Source organism: Hippoglossus hippoglossus, chromosome 3 (assembly GCF_009819705.1).
Source record: "Hippoglossus hippoglossus isolate fHipHip1 chromosome 3, fHipHip1.pri, whole genome shotgun sequence".
In the NCBI taxonomy this organism is placed as follows: Eukaryota; Metazoa; Chordata; class Actinopteri; order Pleuronectiformes; family Pleuronectidae; genus Hippoglossus; species Hippoglossus hippoglossus.
The window spans coordinates 27676880-27697878 of NC_047153.1; the positions used below are offsets into that span (position 1 = coordinate 27676880).

A 20999-nucleotide genomic window follows, 5' to 3' on the forward strand; every position below is an offset into this window, starting at 1 on the left:
CCCAGATGAAATTCAGGTTTGAATATACAGAATACTAGGCCTGTTTCTACTACATTTCCCAATTTTGTAAATTAATGAGTACCCTAATTTAGGTCAGCTTGTATATGAATACGGTTTTAAAGCCTCATAAATGTTATTACAAATCTCTAAAGCTAAAATAAATATTCTTAAATATATATTTTATGAGTTAGACACTCAAAAACTGTATTTGGCCTCCTCGGGCACAGTGGTATAGTTTGATTAAATTTAACAACACTCTGGCAACGTAAGAAACTCACTCATCAAATGATTTGGATTTGATTCCACTCATTTGATTCCCCAAATCATCCCCCCTTCTATTTGTTGTGACTGCAGCAGGATCAAACCTCACAAAAGTTATGTTCAGGCACTAGTAGCTCTGGGTTAAGGTTAGAAGAAGATTGTGGTTAATACCAACTTCAAACTTCACAACCAGGATCTGACCTTAACCACAGTGTTTTTGTTAAACACAAATGGGACTGGGATCTCTGGTGAGAGAGTCAACCTGCCAACCACAGCAACCACCTCAGCTGCCATTGATACATGTAACCAGTGAGAAGAACTTTAGCAAACAGCACAAACACAGAAAATGCTCATGTCATTCAGAGTATGAAGTTTTAGTCTTACAACATATACTGGTTACACAGAATTTACTTGAAGGCCCTAAACAATTCCTCTATCTTTGTTTTGTTTTTTATTATTTCAAGTATACAATATTATGTTTTAAAAAATCTGGAAACAGATAATAAACTCATAAAGCAAATATTCTGACAATTAGACAATCATAAAACATTTACATTGAATGAATGCACTTTTATTAACTACAAAGTCCTTTAATCAAATGTTTACTCTAACATTTGCGTATCTTGTTTTAATTGTAAGTTGTCTTGCACTGATGATTAATGTCGACCAATTTAATTATTTCTTTGTTCGTGAGTAGTTGGTGTATTTGTTTATCCACAGACCAACAAAATACTCTGTTGCTGAAATGTGAGTGCACACACACGCGCACACACATACACACAAAAAAACACAGTAAACAAACATACACTCAGAGACGTCAGAGTGCTGATTAGCATCAGTGTAAAAAGACGGAGGCACTTAGGGAGGATTCTGTTCTCATTTACCTTCATCCTGAGCAGAGAGAAAGAAAAAAGGAGATGAGATAATAAGTTAGAACCACTGGTGGTCCACTGTGACTGCATAGCCCCTTGATACTATAGAACAAAGAATCATAAAGGGACCCAAACGTGGAACGGTCAGAGTCTCGGGTAAAGTGGATGTAGGCAACAGAGAACACACATTTCCCTCACAAGACTGTACATCTATATCTGGCTTTTATTATGAAACCAGTCTTTGAGCTTCCTAACTCTGCCCCAATACACATGTGGGGAATGGAATTTCATTTGAAGTGAAAAATCACATTTAGAGAAATCAGCAGCAACATATCCTTCAAAAGCAGTGTCCTGGTTGCTCCTGATAATCCACAGAAAACAGTCTGTGATTGGAAACAAATAAATTGTCCCTATATTTCTCCAGTATTTCATTTAGCTGTATTATGTGGAGGCAGAAACCTCTGGTGTGTAAATGCTAACCTCTTAAAGGTTCAGTGTGTAGAATTTAGTGACATCTAGTGGTGAAGTTGCATGTTGCAGCTGAATACCCCTCAGCTCACCTTCCCCCTCCAAACATGAAAGAGAACCTGTGGTAGCCTTCAGTTGTCATAACAACTAAAAAGGTGTTTAGTTTGCATAGAGAGGACCCACTCCCAATGTAAATAATAAAGTTTTAAATATAAAGGGCCTATTCTAGAGTAAAGAAAACAACAATTTGTATAATTTAGATGAAACACAAGTAAAAACATCGATAGGATTATTTCGTATAAAAAATGCTAATAGATCCCTTTCACCAAAATCTTACACACTGGACCTTTAAAATGATTGATGTAAAGATCTTCTATTTAATTGCATTTGATGTAAATTTTGGTTTCTTTTTTACCATTTTTCTTTGTCACATGTAAAACGTTTGATATTAGACTTGAATTTTCCTCCTTGAATGAATGGATTAATGGATGATTGTGTAATTTAGTCTGAACTCTCAATGACGTTCAAGGATTTGAACCAACTTTCTGTCTTTTTCCAAGCTTGCGGTTCAGGGTTAGGAGACAGTGAAGTAAGATAGACAGTGTGCTAGATTCATTCTGAAGATGAATAGTCTACCTTCCATTTCCTTAAGTGTTGACGTGAGTAAGATGTTTTGTCTGTACTGGTCACAAGCACCAGAGTCTGCTGCCAATGCGTCTGTTTGCTCAGTGGAAAAATACTTTTCACAAGCGGCTGAATTTATTATTTGTTTCCTTTATTCTTTGCTCAAAAATAGAAAACAGAAAATGGAGAGAAAGCAGAGAGAGGGTAAAAAAAAAAAAGCGAGGGACAGAATGAGAGAAAGAAGAGGTAGTGCGTTCCAAGTCAATTTCTCCTTCTGCAGATTGACTTCAAAGCAACACGGCTAATCCTCTCACGCCTGCTCGTTAATAATCCAGTTAATAATCCGTTTAGCCGCTTTCATGTCGCGCTGTTTGTTGGCATTATGATGCTGCGGCAGAGGGAAGAGAGGAGTCGTGGTGTTTCACTCAAAGCAGGCACATCCACCCCCCCTAACCCCCTCAACTCCGTCCCCCCGTTTAATGACACCGGCGTCTATTTGTGGCGTACTTCACTCCAGTCAGGTCATATATTCAAACACTTATCAAGGCCTCTGCAACGCCTCGCACGCATAAAGATTGATTTTTTACTTTTAATAGCTCGATAAATAATGTGCATTGTACTTTGTACGTGTGTGTAGTTGTGTCTGTGTGTGCATACATACATATCCGACCCTCTTAAAGTTAGTAGTTTGAAGTAAGAAAAGAGAAGGCCTACTACACACACACATACACACACACACACACATAGACAATATTTGGTCTCTTTCTTCTCTTCCTCTACTCTCTCTCTCTCTCAGTTTCACTTTCACTCCCTGTTTTTCTTTCCTTTTCTCTCCCGTTCCATTTATTTTTTCCCCCTCACAGATGGAACTAAGCCAGCCTCGAGGTTTTGAACTGGAGTCTATATTTTCATTGAGCACTTTTGGAACTGCCATTCCCAGTGAGCCAGAACAAGTGGTTTGCCAAATTCATCATGGTTTTATCTCTCATTATCTCAGAGACTCCTGGCCCCCTCTCCAGCAGCCTTCTGTAACTTCTGAAACAGAGTGCAGATGAGAGATGAAACAATTAACTTCCATTTCCTAAATTAGGGGACTTGACATGAGAACTAAAGTCTAAGAAACCAAGAAAAAAAGAGACAAGATGAAAGTAATACTGGCTCTTACTGCATGTCTGTTCTCTGTTGAGCCTAACTAAAAACCTACAGATACCCATAGTGAACCAGAGAGATGATTGTGTAGATGGGTTATAATTTGTGTGACTGCTGTCTGTCTGAGGTCATTTGTTGCCTTTTTAACATGATGTCAACTGATACACAAATACAATCCCCGGAAGTGAGGGTGTTTGGGTTCTGGACTGTTCCTGTAAAACACATTTGAATACAAATCACTGGGCATTTCTTTTAACCCTTTTCGGACATTTTGTGGACTGAACAATTAATTCAACATTGAATCGATAGTAATACTTGTAACCCTAAGAAAGACACAAGAAAGGAATTAAGTAAGGATGCTTTAAAGGCCACAATTGTAGAAGTCAGTGATTTATCTTGCTGCGAGGTTTCAGTACTAGACCTTCATCAGGCAAACATTTTGTGATGATTAGAAGCCATTTTTAATAGGGAGAGGCCACAGGCCAGCAAATCCAAAAATATCTGAAGCTGAGCACGGAAATGCATGGATTAAACCAAAGCAAAAACATACTGAGGAAGTACAAAAATGTTCACTAAAAAATCATTTTAGAGGATCACAGAAACAAGTTAAGAAGAAGTTCATCGTTCAGTCCCTTTGGAGCTACTGGATTTCCGTGCTCATCTTCAGATATTTTTGGATGCCTGTGAATATGTACACATATTATCAGGTTATTTCACAAATGAGACCTGCCTTGTATGCATTGATGCCACATGCGATGTGCTTTTTTCACTTTGTTTGCATTTGAATGTTGAGATGGATATGGAGGAGGATTCTGTTTTGATATATACATGGTTTGGATTGTTATTATTTTACATATGATAAATAGTTTTTTCTATAAAGGAATGTGATGGTATATATAATTTTGTGAGGCCTGATCATATTCATTACGATGATGATGCATTGTGTCTTCTGGTAATTTTGTACTTGCCATAAATGCATCTATGCAGTTTCACCTGCAAATTAAACCTGCCCAAAATGTTATTAGGAATGTTATTGGGTGGCTGACCTGTGGCCACTCCTTATTTAAGAGGGCTTGTAATCATCACAAAATGTTTCCCTGATGAAGGTCTTGTGCTGAAACGTTGCAGCAGCAGCTAAATAAATCGCTGATTGCATGTTGCACAGTGTGCGGGAGCTTTTTTCCCTGTTTCTGATCTACTCGTCTCTCGCCTACACACATATTCTGCCAAATTGAGGTGCAAAGCATTCTTTCGTTTTAGAAACAATACGAGAGAAAAACAATTCCTGATGCTAGAGTCAGAATTCAATTGAAAAATTAAACCTGCTTAATGAGCTCTTTAATTTATTTATTCATTTTTGGCTCTTAAAACAATGGTTTGTATTATTTTAGCAGGACCATATCTGAAATGTGTCACACTTCAGAACTCACAATTTTTTCAGATATTCGAATACAACTAAGCTTTGAAAGTGGGGGGAAAAAATCGAATTAATATATTACGTCAGTGTGATTTGTCCTCTAGTTTAAGCATTAACATTTTTTGGGGATTATCTAGAGGAAAGGATGTTTCTCTGCTCAGTTTGTCCATCATGAACTCTCCTCATGAATGAACTTTCAGCTCAGCCATCAGCTCACACACTACAAAGGTCATTAGTAGTGACTCGTCCGGTGTAGCTGCATGTTTCCAGCTGCAGTGATGCTCGAGATTGGTCTTTTTCATCACTACAACTGTGTCCCCATTGGGAGTAGGCACACTGGCTTGTCTTTTACTTCAACAGGAAAAAGATTATTTGTCAAACGAGCCTCAGAATGTTTTATATTACATAATTTTAGCTCTATTTGAAAGATGAAAAGCTCTGCAATAAGAACCCTGCATGCCTTGTGTAGTCTGCTGGCTGCAGTTTATTTAGCCTGTTTGGGTTCCTCCACAGTTCATTGTTCACTTATTTAAGTGCCATTGCTTGAATCTGTCTAGCGGAGACAGACAAATGGAGGGACACAAAGGTATCAAGCTTCATGTAGTTGGCCACCAGACTCATCAAAAACTGCACAGTTATGGATCCAGTGCCCAATGGACTGAGGCTCAGGACATCAGCTCACACAAAACCACAGAAACAAGTCAAATCAGATCAAATAAATCTTGGAAAGATTCTGCTATAAGTGCAGCGTTGGTAGTTTCATTGGATTTCACTGTGTTAATATTAATGTTATCTTCTACATGTTCCTCATTTGGGCTGTTGTAAATTTGATCATAGGGAAAGACAACAGGATTCATGTTGAGAAAACCAGGCGAGAAAATGTTCTACCTTGCATAAGATTATGACGATAAGAAAAAAAAAATATATATATATATATATATATATATATAGAAAATGCCTTTGTTTCTCCCTAGGCGCAGCTGTAGTACAATGATGATCTTGTTTAACCTTGTCACTGAAAGATTGCAAAAGTTTTGTCAACAGAATTAAGAGTTGTGAATTTTTGCAATTAAAAAAATTGGGTTTGAGTTTACAATGTTTCCACTATAGCAGATGTACTGGGAAGCAAGTCAACTTTTGGAGTAAGGAAGGAAAGACAAGTGCTTTGAATCAGGGCTAGGGTTAAGTTTTTCCCTGTCAGCTAACATGCTGCTGTTAGCAAAATGTCTGGGATAATATGTGGCTTGAGCTCACAGTGTTTGAGACCAACGGCAGATGCATCAGCCAGCCTCCCTGCGAGCACTTGGCTCTGTCTAAACAGCTGCTGCTGTTTAAAGTCTTGCTTAAAAATGCAGCGCTGACTTTCATGTTAATCTTCGCTATGCAGCGAACGGTCAGGCAAAATGTGAGAGAGACACGAGACAGAAGGATATAATCCCTGCTGAATCCCAGTACAAGTTAATAGGACTTATTAAAGTGGGAGATCTTAGAGATTACCTCAGCTGAACTGTAAACTGAACTCATGCGCGCACACATACGGTGACCTGAAGCAGACTCTTGGTTAATTAAAGGATTCTGTAATTAGTAGATTGTTAACTAGGGGACACATTTTCTTCCTATTGTGCTGTGCCGTTTGTGTCGTCAGTGGAATCAGGACTAATACCGGATATCTGGAGCAACAGAGTGGAGGTTGTAAACTATAGCTGGTATCACGGTTGGTAAGAGAGTCTTTGATCCAGATGGTAAGTAGAGTAATCTCAGGAAGGGATTGACCAATTATTGGCTTTAGAAGGTTAATACTCGGTCTCTTCAATTAACACCGAATGTATTTATCGTCTACCTTTGTAATGCTCTTAAAAATTACAGATGAGAACAGGCCGGTACAGACGTAAAAACAATCACCTGAAACACAACCATGGCAAACAGCTTGACAAGTGTGTGACCAGCAAAACCTCACCAGAGTATAGACATAGTAGTCTGATACATTAGTTTGCTTCTATCACTGTACACAGCAAGACACCCCACAGATGTGATGAGATAACGGAAGCTACGATTTGAATTATATGGTTTTGCTCACAACCTAGCTTCTAATTTTGTCAGCTGACAACTGTTGTCGTGTCCTACATCCAGGACATGGTCAAACGTTACACCCCAGCCCGTCCACTCCGCTCTGCATCGGCCAATCGGCTTGCTGCTCCCTCACTGCGAGCTAACCACTCAACAATATCACGACTGTTTGCTGTCCTGGCTCCTAAATGGTGGAATGAGCTCCCCATTGACATCAGGACAGCAGAAAGTCTACACATCTTCCATCGCAGACTAAAGACGCATCTCTTCTGACTACACCTTGGATAATACAAAAATATAAATAAAAAACTACTATATTTAGTAGCACTTACATGTAGCACTTTGTAGTTTGGCTTTCTTGAAGAAAATTGTACTTTCTTGATTTTTCTTGTTCCGGGATTTTACCCTCATGGTTGAATGCACTTATTGTAAGTAGCTTTGGATAAAAGCATCAGCTAAATGAAATGTAATGTAAAGTAAAAGTTTAGTTTACACAAATATCTGGAAACAACACCGACAAGAGTAATGAGAATAAACCAAGGCAGCAATGTTGTGGGCCATGAAACAAAACCAATGTGTCACTGCCTGTACATGACTGTACATAAAGATGGACGATGCATCTCCACCGCCCCCTGTAGCGCAAAAAAGAAGCCAAAATTTCACAGATACGGATGCCGCCATCTTGCTTTCTGGTACCTGCTTTTGACATTATTTGGAGTCAGAGTCTGCACATGCTCCAGCGATTGTCAATCATGACATCATAGCATTAAATAAATAACCAAACAACTTAACATACATCAGTGTGATAATAACTACCTAAAATTACAGAAACCATCTTTGAGAAAGATTTGACTTTTATTTATTAATGCTCCAAACTGGCAAAATTCTTGTTGACCTTTTAGTTTGGTCCATGTCCCATCTGCTAACATGGAAGAAGATTTGGCTTTGTAGAGTTGAGGGGAACAACAGAGTCGGGTGGAGCTCCTCTACAGTTCACCACGATGAATCCTTTCAAATTACATGTCTAAGTCATTGTATATAAATATTGATTATTGCAAGTGCAGCATAATCCCATTCATTATTACTGATGTAAATGTGATAACTTATTGTGTAATTGATTTGAATTGATATTGCCCAGCCTTGGCCAATACCATGGCTCTTAACGTGAGCTGAGCACCTCTCTGAATGCTTTGTCTCGCTGCTGGTGTACATGCCAACTTGTGTGTGTATTTGTTTGACCGCAATATTGGCAGCGTGCAGACTCAATTATGAGTGGCTGTACTGTAAGAATAAGCAGCAAAACTATTGGCTAACCATTTGCATCATTTGTAATTAGTGTAAGAACTAAAGCTTGATTTTCTCCCCCCCCCCCCCCCCCTCTCTCTCATCCCTTAGTTTAATTGGCAGTTCCATATTAAATATGTAAAAGTCAGTAAGACAGCGGCAGCTTTCCGTTTAAACAGATTATGTATGGCGCAGTTACCAGTGAGGGCCGCATAGCCCTTTGTAATCCTCAGAGAGGACATTTAATTAACTGGCCTTCTTTGCTAGTCTCTCTCTCTGTCTCGGTCTCTCTCGGTCTGTCTCTCTCGCTCTCTCTCTCTATCTCTACCTATCTATCTCCTCGTCCTCTTTCACTCTCATTTTATTTCTTTATTCCTTTTTTTGCCAGTCTTTTCTTTTGTCCCACTTCATTTCTCTTTTTTTCACACACACACACACACACACACACACACACACACACACACACACACACACACGCACACACACACACACACACAGACACAGACACACAAGTCAACAGAACTGAATTCAATTCAAAGGGACTTTACTGGCATGAGAAACTGAAGTTTACATTGCCAAAGCAAGTGTGAAGTAAAATGTACAATAGCAAAATGTTCACCTTGCAGTTGGAAATATAAAGTGAATATAGATGGATCTTGCTAATGTCTGGATTTCACCCAGCAGATAGGGAAGTTTCTAGTTTTTAACCATGTTTTCAAAGTCCTTTTTAGGTGCATTTAATTTGCGGGTGGTATTTGCCTTGGTACACTTGGCAGGGGGTTAGAATGTGCATCTCAGTTTCCACTTCCCGCTGTGTTCAGTGGGTGCACAATCTTTCTTCTGTGGGAGGCCAGGTCGGCCTGTGATGACCTCTCTCTTTGGCGAGGCTGTGCTCAGTGAGTGTGTTCATGATCAAAGATTTACTTAGTTTCGGATCACTCGCAGCGGTCAGGTAATCTGCCATTCAGTACTCTCTGTTTAGGACCAAACAGTATTTCACTTTGCTCTGCTTTTTAATTGAGTCTTCATTGGTTTTAAGTCTGGGGGCTCTGTGGGCAGAGTCCCAGGACCAGCTTGCTGAGGGGGCTCCTCTTAAGGGTCTCCGTGTAGGGGAGGGCTTTGTTCTAAAGCATGTAAGGGTCACTTCATGTTTGGTGAATATAAAGTTAAATCTAAAAGATCTCTTTGAATCTTTTCATAATTAGTGGATATCGCCCTTGTTCTGTATGCAGTTTTCCATTGGACATTTGCAATAGAGTCTCAAATTGGTATTTGTCTTGGACTGTAAACCTTGGAATGATAAAGTGAAACAGAATCTATATGGGAGTTTAATGTAATTCAGATTAGAATTGGATAACCAAGTAGTGCCTCTTGCTGTATCTTGCAGGTTTGTTAAAGTTAGTGTAGAGGTAATACAATCATAGTTTTTATAGAGCAGTGCTATCTTTTTGCCATGCCATGATTTTTGTCTTGTAAGATTCACTGATCTACATTCTTACAATTTATACAGCGTGCCAAATTGAGTCGAAAGCTCTTTTGAAGTCAGCAAAGCAGGGAAATAATTTGCTTTTGTTTTGTTCATTTGGATGTCAATTAGGGTGCTGAGATTTTGCTCATTATTCTTTTATTTTTTGGTCCAAAGAGAATGGAAAAGTGGTTTACATCCGCATTTTAGATGGGTAGGTCCTCATGTTTTTGTTTGTTTAGAGTGTTCCAATTTTCTAAAAAGCAGTTTGTTTTTATGGATTCCTCAGTAGCATGGGCAACGTTCTTCAGAGTCTTTGCAGAAGTTGGGGACTGTTGCTTGGAGGATCTGCTTTTGGTTGTATGGATTGTGTTGGTCCAACTTGGTGTGGGGAGACAAGTAAACAAAGGTAGGAGAGTAGAGTAGAGTAACTACTTTTGTGTTGGGTAATGGGGCGGAAACTTTTTCTGTCACTCACTTGGTAAAGTTACCTGTGTTCTCATGTTGTTTGTGCCAGTATGTCCAGTGTGGATGATGATGTGACCAGGGGACCCCAGTATGTCCTCTGTCAGCAGCTCCATAACACAGCTATTTTTTCTCTTAGCCCCACACACCAATCATATGAGTCCATGAGGTGCACAATTTGTGGATTTTTCGTTGTGTTACTTTTGGAGTTCTGGAAGTGGTGTTTGTTGGAAGAGGAGTATCTTAAGGTGTTTGGCTTTTGACTTGGTGTTGCTGTTGATTGTTTTTTTTTTTTTTTGTATTCTGTTGTTCAGCTGCCTCCTCTGTGGGGGTTGATTATGATTTCACAAGTTGTTTTCTGGTCAGCTTTCTCACACATGCTGCAGCGTTCGCACCTTTTCCCTGAGCTGGCAGTTCTCCTGCTGAAAAGCCTGCTAATTGTATTGTATCTTTTCTCTGCAGTGCAGTGGCAACAGCTTTAAGCCACCGTCCATATTACCGTGGCCCTGTTCATGCCTGGCATTAACAAGCGTTATGATTGATTCAATTACAAGTGGACAGCTTGAGATATGCCAGTTCACACCTTACATTAGATAGTTTCTGATAGGGCTGCACAATATATCAAAAAAATGTACCATTATCACAATATCAACATGTTCTTTATATGTAACGCAAAAGAGTGCTCGAACTGCGAAAAATGGTCGTCCATGTGTCATGCATTCATGCTCTGCATGTCAATATATTTGACCAATCAGATGGAGTCCTGCTGCCCTAGATAATAAATCAAATATATTCAGATCATTGATGGGCCTGTCCAGGGTTTTTCCTGTTTAGAGTATTGCGAGCCGCCTCCGTCAAAATTCTGGCTTAATTCTAGTACAGTGGAAACTGTTCGTGATCACGTTTGTCCCCAGGCCAAATTGATTTGTAGAAATGGTTGATTACTATAAAAGAATTGGGTAGCTTCTTTTTTATAGTCCCAGAACCTGAGAGAAAGGTAACGGCAAACCAACACTGATTCCGCTGCTTGCTTCAGACTGGCAGCACGCTCGGTTTGACTCGACTCAGTGGGCAGTCCTCAGCGCGAATAATCAAGATGCAGAGAGGAGCAGTAAATTACTGACAGAGTCTGAAAAAAATTGTAAAATATAACTTTTCACTTTGCTTTTCATTTTTGTCAGTGTCTGCATAGACCACTTACTGTATGGGCTCTATGTTAGCAGTGAAACCAAAGCAGAAAGACTTAACACTATATACTTAAGCATTTGTTAATTTATCGCATGTCACATCGTAATGTTTTCCTAATATCGTGCAGCCATACTTTCTGCACATGTGTCTCAAGTAACACTCAATACGCAAATAGGTTTACATCATCAACAAAACATGTTGTTTGTAGCCATGGTGACAATGACAGACAGGTCCTTTGTCAGAGGCCATGTTCAGACCTCGTATTAACAGCTGTCCAGAGAGATTTCAAGTGGATTTCAAGTGGACAGCTCAAAGCATTTCATTTCACACCTGGCATCAGTATGCGTCTCCATATGTGTGCAAATCAACATGTACATCTTCTCTGTTTACAAAGACCAAATGATGATGTTTGTAGGCAACTATTTGACAACTATACAGATGAGTGTATGTGTGTGTGTGTGTGTGTGTGTGTGTGTGTGTGTGTGTGTTGGCACAAGTGCAAGAGAGAGGTTTGAAGTGTGCTGATTGAGTGTGACTCTGTGCTCTATTTCCACAAGGGAATAAAGCTCTGTGTTGGTGACACTCTAAGTGGGGTTCTTATATTCATTGTCAGCTTAAGGTTGCATGTCCAGTGTCTTCGGGGGGTGTCATCAGTCTTTCCCAATTTGCATATATGGAGGGGAGGGTGTGGTGCTCTGCTTTCGTTGTTCAGTTTCAAGGACTTTCACGCTTCTCTTCTTCACATCTCAGGGTTACCTGAGGTTGCAGCTAAGGCCCAGGCCCCTTTCACCTCTTGGCACAACCCCTTAGCCCTTCCCCTTTGCTTTGCGCGTTCACGTGTTAGCAGGTATACAGAGGGTTTTTTAAAAATAGGTAAACCCACAAAAAAGGAGAATGACTCCTTCCTAATTGCCAGTGGAGGAGTTTTCCTATCATTCTTCACCCCCGTTGAGTCAATGTTCGAAGTCACAAATGCAGAAGGAAACCAACGTGTCAGAAACCTTGCTGTCTTGCAAGTGTTGCATCTTGCACAATATGAAGACACAATTGCATGCTGTTCCCAAAGTGTGACAAATAATTACTACACAAACATGCATGGCTATTTACACTTTTAACACCCTGAAGTTCAATGTGCGTCATAACGGAAGAGGAGCAGCGTCAGCCTGTAGACTATAAGCATGTTAATAAACATGTTCACCTGGGTGTCATGTTTCCATGACTGCAGATGATGGAAACTGATAAAAAGTAATAAAGTGATGGAAACACAGGTTGAAGCTAATGAAGACCAGTGTCTACTACAAAGTAATTTAACCTGACAGTGAATGCCAATTGTAGCCATTCCCATTTCAGACTGAAGATGTTAATGGGTTAGTGGAAAGGGGGCTCTAGTTCCAAAGATGTAGATCTCCAGGTCCAGTGTTGCGCCCATATGTCAGTTCGACTTCATTGGTGGAAAAAAATCCTTGAGTAGGTTCCTTTGTTAACCCTTAATTTATACTATGTTTAAAAGGCAAGTGGTAACTGATTTTGGGTGTGTGATGGAAATATGTTTGTTTAAAGTTATAATGACAGTTTTAGGTGCACGTTATTGTTCCCTGATAGTGACACAGTCACAGAGAAGGTGTTGTTAGATATACAGTCTTTTTTCCACAGGCTGCAACAATAGTGCTGCATATTAATGCCAAATAAGACAGAGAGGAGGAAGGTGGGGGGTTTTCCACATCACACCTTCAGCACTGTGAGAGAGAGAATGAGAAAATGAGATGGCAGAGAGGTAGAAAGGTGCTGATTGGGGTCACTGGAGGAGAACAAAGGGCAACGAGTCTGTGTTTGATCCATCAGCCGTTAACCGAGTGTCTTCCTGTTTGATATCCTCAAGCTTCAACACAGTGTCTGGTACTCAGACACGTGTGTGCTCACTTCTACACATTCTACACACACTTAATGTCGACACGTTACGTAATGAAGCAAACGTGCATTTACATAAATGGTCTGTGTATAGTCTGTATTTATAAAGAGCTTTTCCAGTCTTGATGACCACTCAAAGCTCTTTACAGTGCAGTTTTACATTCACCCATTCACACACACATTCATACAGGGCATCTATGTGCAGCACCTTTCTCTATAAGAAGGGGCAATTTGAGGTTCAGTATCTTGCCCAAGGACACTTTGGCATCAGGAATGGGGAAGACTGGGGAAGACTGTTCTGGGGAAGACTGTTAGAGGACGACCGCTCTAACCCCTGAGCCACAGCCACCCACAAACAGCACCAACAGCATCTATCGGCTCCAATCAATGGCAAGAAAAGTATCTCTGCTTGGTTTGCTCATAAACAGGGTACTTACATGTACCTGCAAAAGCCCCGTCCGACTGGCATTGTCCATCTGCACTTTGCTGTAGGAGTCCAATGACTCATACCTGTGCACTTGTTTGAGATAATAGAAGCAGCTGGGCACTTACTTGTCCATCCAGAGTATGCTCATGTCCATCTCATACTGTAAGTGGCTTCATAAAGCATCCCACTGCAAAACAATATCCCCACAGAGATGTCTTTATGTACAGTTTTATTTACTCTACATAGAGCTCTATGACAGAATACATTATCTCAAGGCACTTATAGAGTAAGTAAGGATAAACCATAGACTCTATATACAAATAAATGACATAACCGCCCCCCCCCCCAGAAGTGAAGACAAAGCATCTTGATTGCTGCCTGGTGGCTGGCTGTAGCATAAGTCATAAACCCTGCCTCCTCCATGTTAGTGGATGGTACATGAGCAAAACTAAAAGTAGATGTACATGTCAAATAACATTTTCTCAAACATTCTCCATCTTTTTATACAGTAGAAACCCAGCAGTTCACTCCTTTGTACATGTAGTATATTTGCTCTCATCGTGCTACAGGAAGCAAACAAAGCATCAAAGAGCTAAAGTTCAGATCAAAGTCTTTGGTGTCACCGAAAATAGATCAGGCATCAACACACAGCAGCTGGAATAACACATTTTGAGGGTACAAAAAAATCTGACTAAACAAGTAACATTTGGAAAACGTTCAGACCAAAGATCTGTTTTCACAAAATCACTCACTCACCATCGCTAATAAAAATGTGTGGTGAGAGTGTGCACACCTTACACATATTATCGATCAGATTTTGTAGAGTTTGTCAAGTTATTTATTTTAAGGTTTTTAGTTATTTTGACTGTTTTCTTTTTTACGGTCTGTTTAATTGAATTTATTTTTGAAACCATACATTTGAAGTTATCTGGTTCTAGGCCTTGACATGCCAGAACACAGTAGTGTCTCTAGTGTCCGATATCTGTGTCTTAGTCATGTATCTGTGGCTTAGTCAAATATCTCTGCACTTTGAAATTTGCATCACATATGCTGAGCAATCAAGTTAAATTTGAATTGCATGTGAAACAAAACATTTGATACGGATCGCTCTGAATGTTAGAGATTCATTTCATGTGAGGTCCAGCTGATTTCACTAGCGGACTTTGGATTTAATGTTTCTGAATCCTTATATGTGGTAAAAATGCAGGTGTTCTTTAAATGAAATAACAGTTGTAGAATACAGGATAGGAATTTATGGCTAATCCAGAAAATTATAAAGAACACCAACAAGTGAACAAACTTCACTATGGTAAAACCAACACTGCGATGAAGCAGTCAACTGACTGAGTTTAAACACTGCCCACAAAGGAATGGAGCTTTTGAATCTGAATCCAGTTCTAAATCTGCTTATCTATTCCAAATCCGTATATCTCTCACTAAATCAGTTTAAAGTTTGTATGGTAGGAATGAAGACATCTATTTAAAAATATTTTGTTTCAGTTTAAAGTTTAAAGTTTAAAGTTTATCAATTCCGATTCCGATTCTGCTTATCGATTCCGGTTCTTATCGATTCCACCTTTCGATTCCAAAATGGTAAAAAAAAATTGGTCAAATGTTTAGTTAACAAATATATCTTTATTGGACTGGACTGATGCACAGTAGCTGTGCTTCATGTTACACCGGGGCAGCAGTGGTAACGCCTTGTGGTAGACAAAAGAAAACCCACACAACTCATCTCAGAGCCTTATTGACATGCTCAATGTCTTTAACCCAACTGTGACACACTCGGGCTCGGAGACCGCAGGACACTAAACGCTGTGCAGTCTTTCAGATCGACACCGTGCTGCCTTAAATGTTTGGTGAGCTTCGATGTGCAACCTGACTACCTGACGGGTACCGGGTACTTGACTCAACTTTGTATACGGTTTTGGAACAGAGTTTCGGTTCCCAACCCTGGTCATCGTGCCCCCTCAAAAAAGTGTATTGTCTTTTTTACACGGCCATCTGTCAAAGCAACTCTCTTCACATCATTGGCTCTATTCTGTTGCTGTGTGGTCAATAGGCTGCTACATGTGAATTGCTCTACTGCCTAACAGTGCTGAAGGCAATTCACAGATTTGTTACTTAAATAAGCAAAAGTACAAATAGCACATTCAAAAGTCCTGCATAGAAAATGGTAGTTAAGTAAAATAAAATCAAGAAAATGTACTTTAAGTATCAAAGTTAAAATTACTGGGTAAATCAATGATGTCCCTTCTTACTGTTTTTCCATTCCTTCTAACAATACAGTTAAATATCGTCAAGTGTTTCTTTTCCTAATCCTCTCTTTGTTGACTCAACCTTTTAGCTTCGTGCAGGCTTGTGGTAGCATTTGTCACAGTTATGTAGCCTTCACATCAGAGGAGGTTATTGTGTAGACGCTACAAAATATGAAGTGTTAAGAAGGTAAGTAAGACACAGTAAGTTTGACTTCCGCAAGTGATGAATAAAAGTGCAATTCCATCAAAGGAACAGTACAAAGCATTCAGCCTGCAGGTTCACTACAGAGTTATGTGAACACACATACTGTTTAGGGTCAACTGGGTGAGCATGAGCTCTTTCCGCTCATCTCCCTTCCTACCTCTTCAATACAACCTAACTATTCTCCTTTTTTAATAGTTATCACAGTCTAATCTTGAATGGAAATGCAATGTCATAAATCCTCCTAGAGCTGCTTATGGAAGACTTTCTTTTTTTCTTTCTCAGAATAAAATAAGAATTTGAATTAGGAACGGTCAAGGTGGTGACCTGCACACACTGTGGATCAGAAATGCCAGCTTGCCATTCTGTAAAAGGACAATGCTTCTACATGCAGGAATTGTATGTAAATATAATCAATCCTATTTCTTTGATTTATTGCCCAGTCTATTGTAGTGCAATGTGTCTTAACGGGAGAATCTGCCAATTTCCAGCACGTAATGCTTTTGTGTCAACACTTGTTTTTCAGGACTAATAACTGCTGCTGGTGTTGTGCTGTCTGTCCTTATCCTTACTTCACCCCACCTAAGTTTTTACGACACCAAACTCTGACTCCAGTATGAAAAGTCCTATATTTAGCCCCTGGTAATTGACGAGTCATTAATAGTGACATCTTTGATGAGACTGCGATTGTGCTGAATGTTCTGTGAGCTTCCAGCTGTATTGACTGGGGCTAATGCTTCTCAAACGCAAGATTGCATTTTCTATAAATCTCATTGTTTCATATCCTAAAGAGTCAAGTGTTTCTTCGTTGGCTGAAGGGGATGAACAGATCAGACCTTTGTTTCTATTTCACTTTCCACTGCATTTGCCTTATCTGGAGAACACAGCTGCATGTGGAGCTGCAGCAATTAACTGAATGACTTGTTGATCAATTCATTGGTATCTACTATAATAATTAAATATTCACTTTTATAATTTAAACATGCCAAACAATCAAGACAATAATGAACGGATTGAATGGGGATGGAAATAAAGCTCAGTTGCAGCCGTAACTTCATGTAAAAAGTTGTATAAAGCCTTTTGTGGCAGCGGGGGAAGTGGCATGGAATCTGATTTCTTGCCGAAATGATGATACTTGAGCATCAGCTGGAGCGAAATATATAAATAAATCTGTAAGGTCCCCAGATGTTTGTTTTTTGTTTTTTTATGAAGGAAGACGAATGCATGGAATAACAAAAGACACAATATCTGTTTGTTCTGCATCGGTTTTGATATTGTCCAACAATATTATAGTACTTTAATATTACATCAGGAGCACTCTCACAGTATAAAGTATTTGTGGTGGAAGACAAGTGGAACTGCTGTCCCATGTGCTGTCAGAAGACCCAGTGGATGGATCTTCAAATTCAAACTAGTGGAAAACTAGAACAAAGTAAAACTGCAAAAGCTGCCATTCATCATGACAAAGGTCTTTTGTGTTACTAATTATTCTAAAATCGGGGTAGTAGTGTCAAACAGTAGATTTGAATGATATGACATAGAGTCACACAGTATAGTTATAAAGTCTTATTGTCGTACAGTGTATGATATAAATGTCACTGGTTGTATTTAGCTTTTGCAAATCGATGAGCAGCAAGTTAACATCAGATCATTATGTGATTTTTATATCAACACGAACTAGTGGGATTTATCTGTTATTTGATTTAATGGATTAGCCCCCAATGAAAATGCTCATGTAATTCTGCTCTCTTGATAGATTCTTTTTCTGAATTTGATGGTTTATATTTCTACAGATATAAATATATATATACTTTGATAAAAGATTGTATCTATTGCTCTGCTCTTGCAGACATGACACAGGTTGACTTCTGCCAGCCCAGTTAATCATCTGGAATGATATTAGCTTATTGCCTCAAATATTGTTATACACAGTCTCTTTATTGGTATCAATATCATATTCAGAAATATCTTTCCTGTGGGGTTTAATGAATGTGACCTGGAGAGAAAATATGAAAACACAAGTTGAATCGGCAGCAGAGGTTCTGATAAAACGAATGACATTATTTCTAAAGTATTATCACTAGAGTTATCTCTGTAGCGCTATTGCTTTTCTTGTGCTGACAATTAGAACGTCTGCTGTAAATAGAATATTGACAAATTTCCTCCGAAAATTTAAAAAGAGAAATGCTGCTTTTATTCATCCTTGACCGCAGTAAGAGTTTCCGATCGTGACAAAAAAATCAATTACCATGAATAAAAAGCAGCAAACACAACCTCCACTTTTTCATTAAGGGTGTTTGAGGATGAGGTTTCACGACTTCACACACACTGCAGGTGCTCTGGGAACAAGATAACGAGAACGCTGTGAGAAAATGGACATGTAACCATGGTCCGACTTGCAACCTATTTGAGCAACTGGCCATAAAAAAGCCTTCTGTATCACTAGTTAGTAATTGCAGGTCCTACTGTTTCTAGGGATTGCGACATATCATTAAATCCAATGAGGAGCATTAGTGTGAGGGATGGCAATAGCATCAAGCTGTATCTCCCTATTGTCCTTCATTATCCACTAATCCACTGATGATCGTTATTAGTGAGAAAGAAAGTGTGTGTGTGTGTGTGTGAGATGCATTTTGGCATAGCGCTCTGTATATTAGCCCAGTGATTTATTGTCTGGGTAATGCCGTCCCTTCTTCCCCAAAGCTACATTGTCCTTTTGCCAATTAATTCTGAATCTGTTACGACCACAGGGAGGAAGGGAGGGAGGGGAGACAGAGTGAGAGAGAGCGAGAGAGTGAGAGAGAGAGATCATCAACAAATACATTGGTTCAACCCCAGAGTTAAGTGCAGTGCTATATGTTTTGTAAGATGTGGATGGTTAATTCCGCTTTTCCGTCTTCTTTTGATGTCCGCTTATGGTTTTTCTCTGTAATGCTCCCTCGCTCTCTCTCTTCTCTAATGCCATTGATTTATGCAATTGCTTGCTTGTTTTTTTTCCTTTCTCTTCTTAATTCTGCCATCTTCCACTTTTCATTGTTCTGCTGTTTCTATAACAACCACAGGGTCATTTCTCAGCCTCTGCGTTTCACTCTTAATCCTGTTCATGCGATGCACAGCTCTTATTCTCCTTGCTGCTTTTTCTCGCTGTGCTCTGTATTACTTGATTGCCCTTGCTCTGAAAATACAATTTTTTCCCCTCCTGCTCTTCTCCTCCTATCCACCTTACATCCCTCCATCATTTACAGTACAGTCATACACACAAAGGCCCTTTCTCATTTCCCTACAAGGGCTGCTTGTTACAGCCGGAGAACCAATGTAAAGGTGGAGAAAATTCATCTTCTGGACTTGCTGTTCCAGGCCATGGTGAATTAGTGCAGGACAATTACAGAGATAACATTGTATTTATGTAACTATTCCATATAAGAATCAGCCATTTCTCCTCCCAGCAAGTACCAAAACGGACAACTGAGAGAGCCATCTAATGGGCCGCGCACTGAAATTACTCCGGCGCTCCGCTGCTGCAAACAGCTAACACTGCTGTGCAGCATCTTCTTTGCGTGTCTCAAGGTTTGTGGGAAACCTTGGTGTGTTTTCCCAGTGCTACTATAATTGCTGTTTGCTATACGAGTACAGTAAGTGGCACCGTATTTCTGTTGTCTGGTGTCCACGTGACACTTTCAGGGAAGAAATGACATGGGGGAGAAGACAGTGTGATTTAAAACCAAATAACCGAATAAGAGCTGCAGAGAAGAAAAGTACTGCATGGCCTGAGCACATACTATTTCTCTTTCATATTTATTCAGTCTGGTTTTAGTTTTGGAGGGAAAAAAATGTATGTTGGGCGATCTTCACCTCATTCACATCGTCCTATGTCCCCCCCCCATGCAATCGCCAATACTTGATATATATGCGGCTGCTGGGGAGACGATGCGCGGGAACGAGATAGTTAAAGGGAAGGATATGGGAATTTTAAAACAATGTCTGGTTTGTGAAGTCAATCCCAACTGCTAACACTCCCAGTACATCTCACTCTCCCCCTGTTTCCAGATGTGCCAGACGCATCCTGTCACCAAAATACCAAATGCGTACGGTCAGGCTCCTCATGCACTGGACATTTAACTGCTTTGCCGTGGTGCACGAGGATATATCGCAATGTTTTTATTGACGAATAATTACAAACGTTTCCACCACTGTGCGCCCCTCAATCAGAGTCAGTGCAGACAGTGGGTGCCTATTTGCAGCACAGTTCTTTGCTTATATACCAGTCAATTGGATGGAGTGTGAATATTCGCTGCACGCCTATTTGTGTCGCTTATACAGAATGTGTGTGTGGGGACTGTGGAGGGGGTGCCAACGTGAAACTATAAGGTGAGGCAAATTAAACATAAAATTAAGGTAATACTAGGCCCTACTAATAATTCAAAATATTAATGGAGAAAAATGAGCAAAATATCGTCTTGATATTAGCTAAGCCATCATCAATCACCGATCTCTCTCACCATCAGCGATCCCAGATTCCATCGCCTATCGGCACAACCCGAGCTGGATCTCATCACCTCTTTCTCTTATGCGTCTACTTTGCCTGATCATTTGTTGCACAAACCTCAGTTCTCCAGGAGCTTAATCATCTTAAACAGCAGGAGTGATCATTATTAATATGTGGTGTAAAGTGTACTGGAGCGTCGCCTTATTCAATAGGCAGCCAATCCAGAACACCCCAGATTGTACAGGGCATTTGTTATTTTTCATCTTCAACTAATCTGTGAGTGAGCTTATCGATGAAAACATTAATGTGTGTGAAGTCCAGGAAATGTCAATGTCTATGTCTATGAAATTGCTTGTTTTGTCCTTCCAACAGATCAAAATTCAAAACTGTTCAGTTTAAAATGTTCTTGACCAATACTTGTGTGTATTGCCGTGGTGCGTCCTTTAATCTTATTCCCA

The 20999-nt window shown here is 39.8% G+C and overlaps 1 protein-coding gene across 1 annotated transcript in view; it reads left to right on the forward strand.

Moving 5' to 3' along the window:
* The window catches only part of si:ch211-186j3.6 (neural-cadherin), a 292082-nt gene that overhangs the window by 58808 nt on the left and 212275 nt on the right, over positions 1-20999 (forward strand). The gene's annotated exons all lie outside the window — the stretch shown is intronic.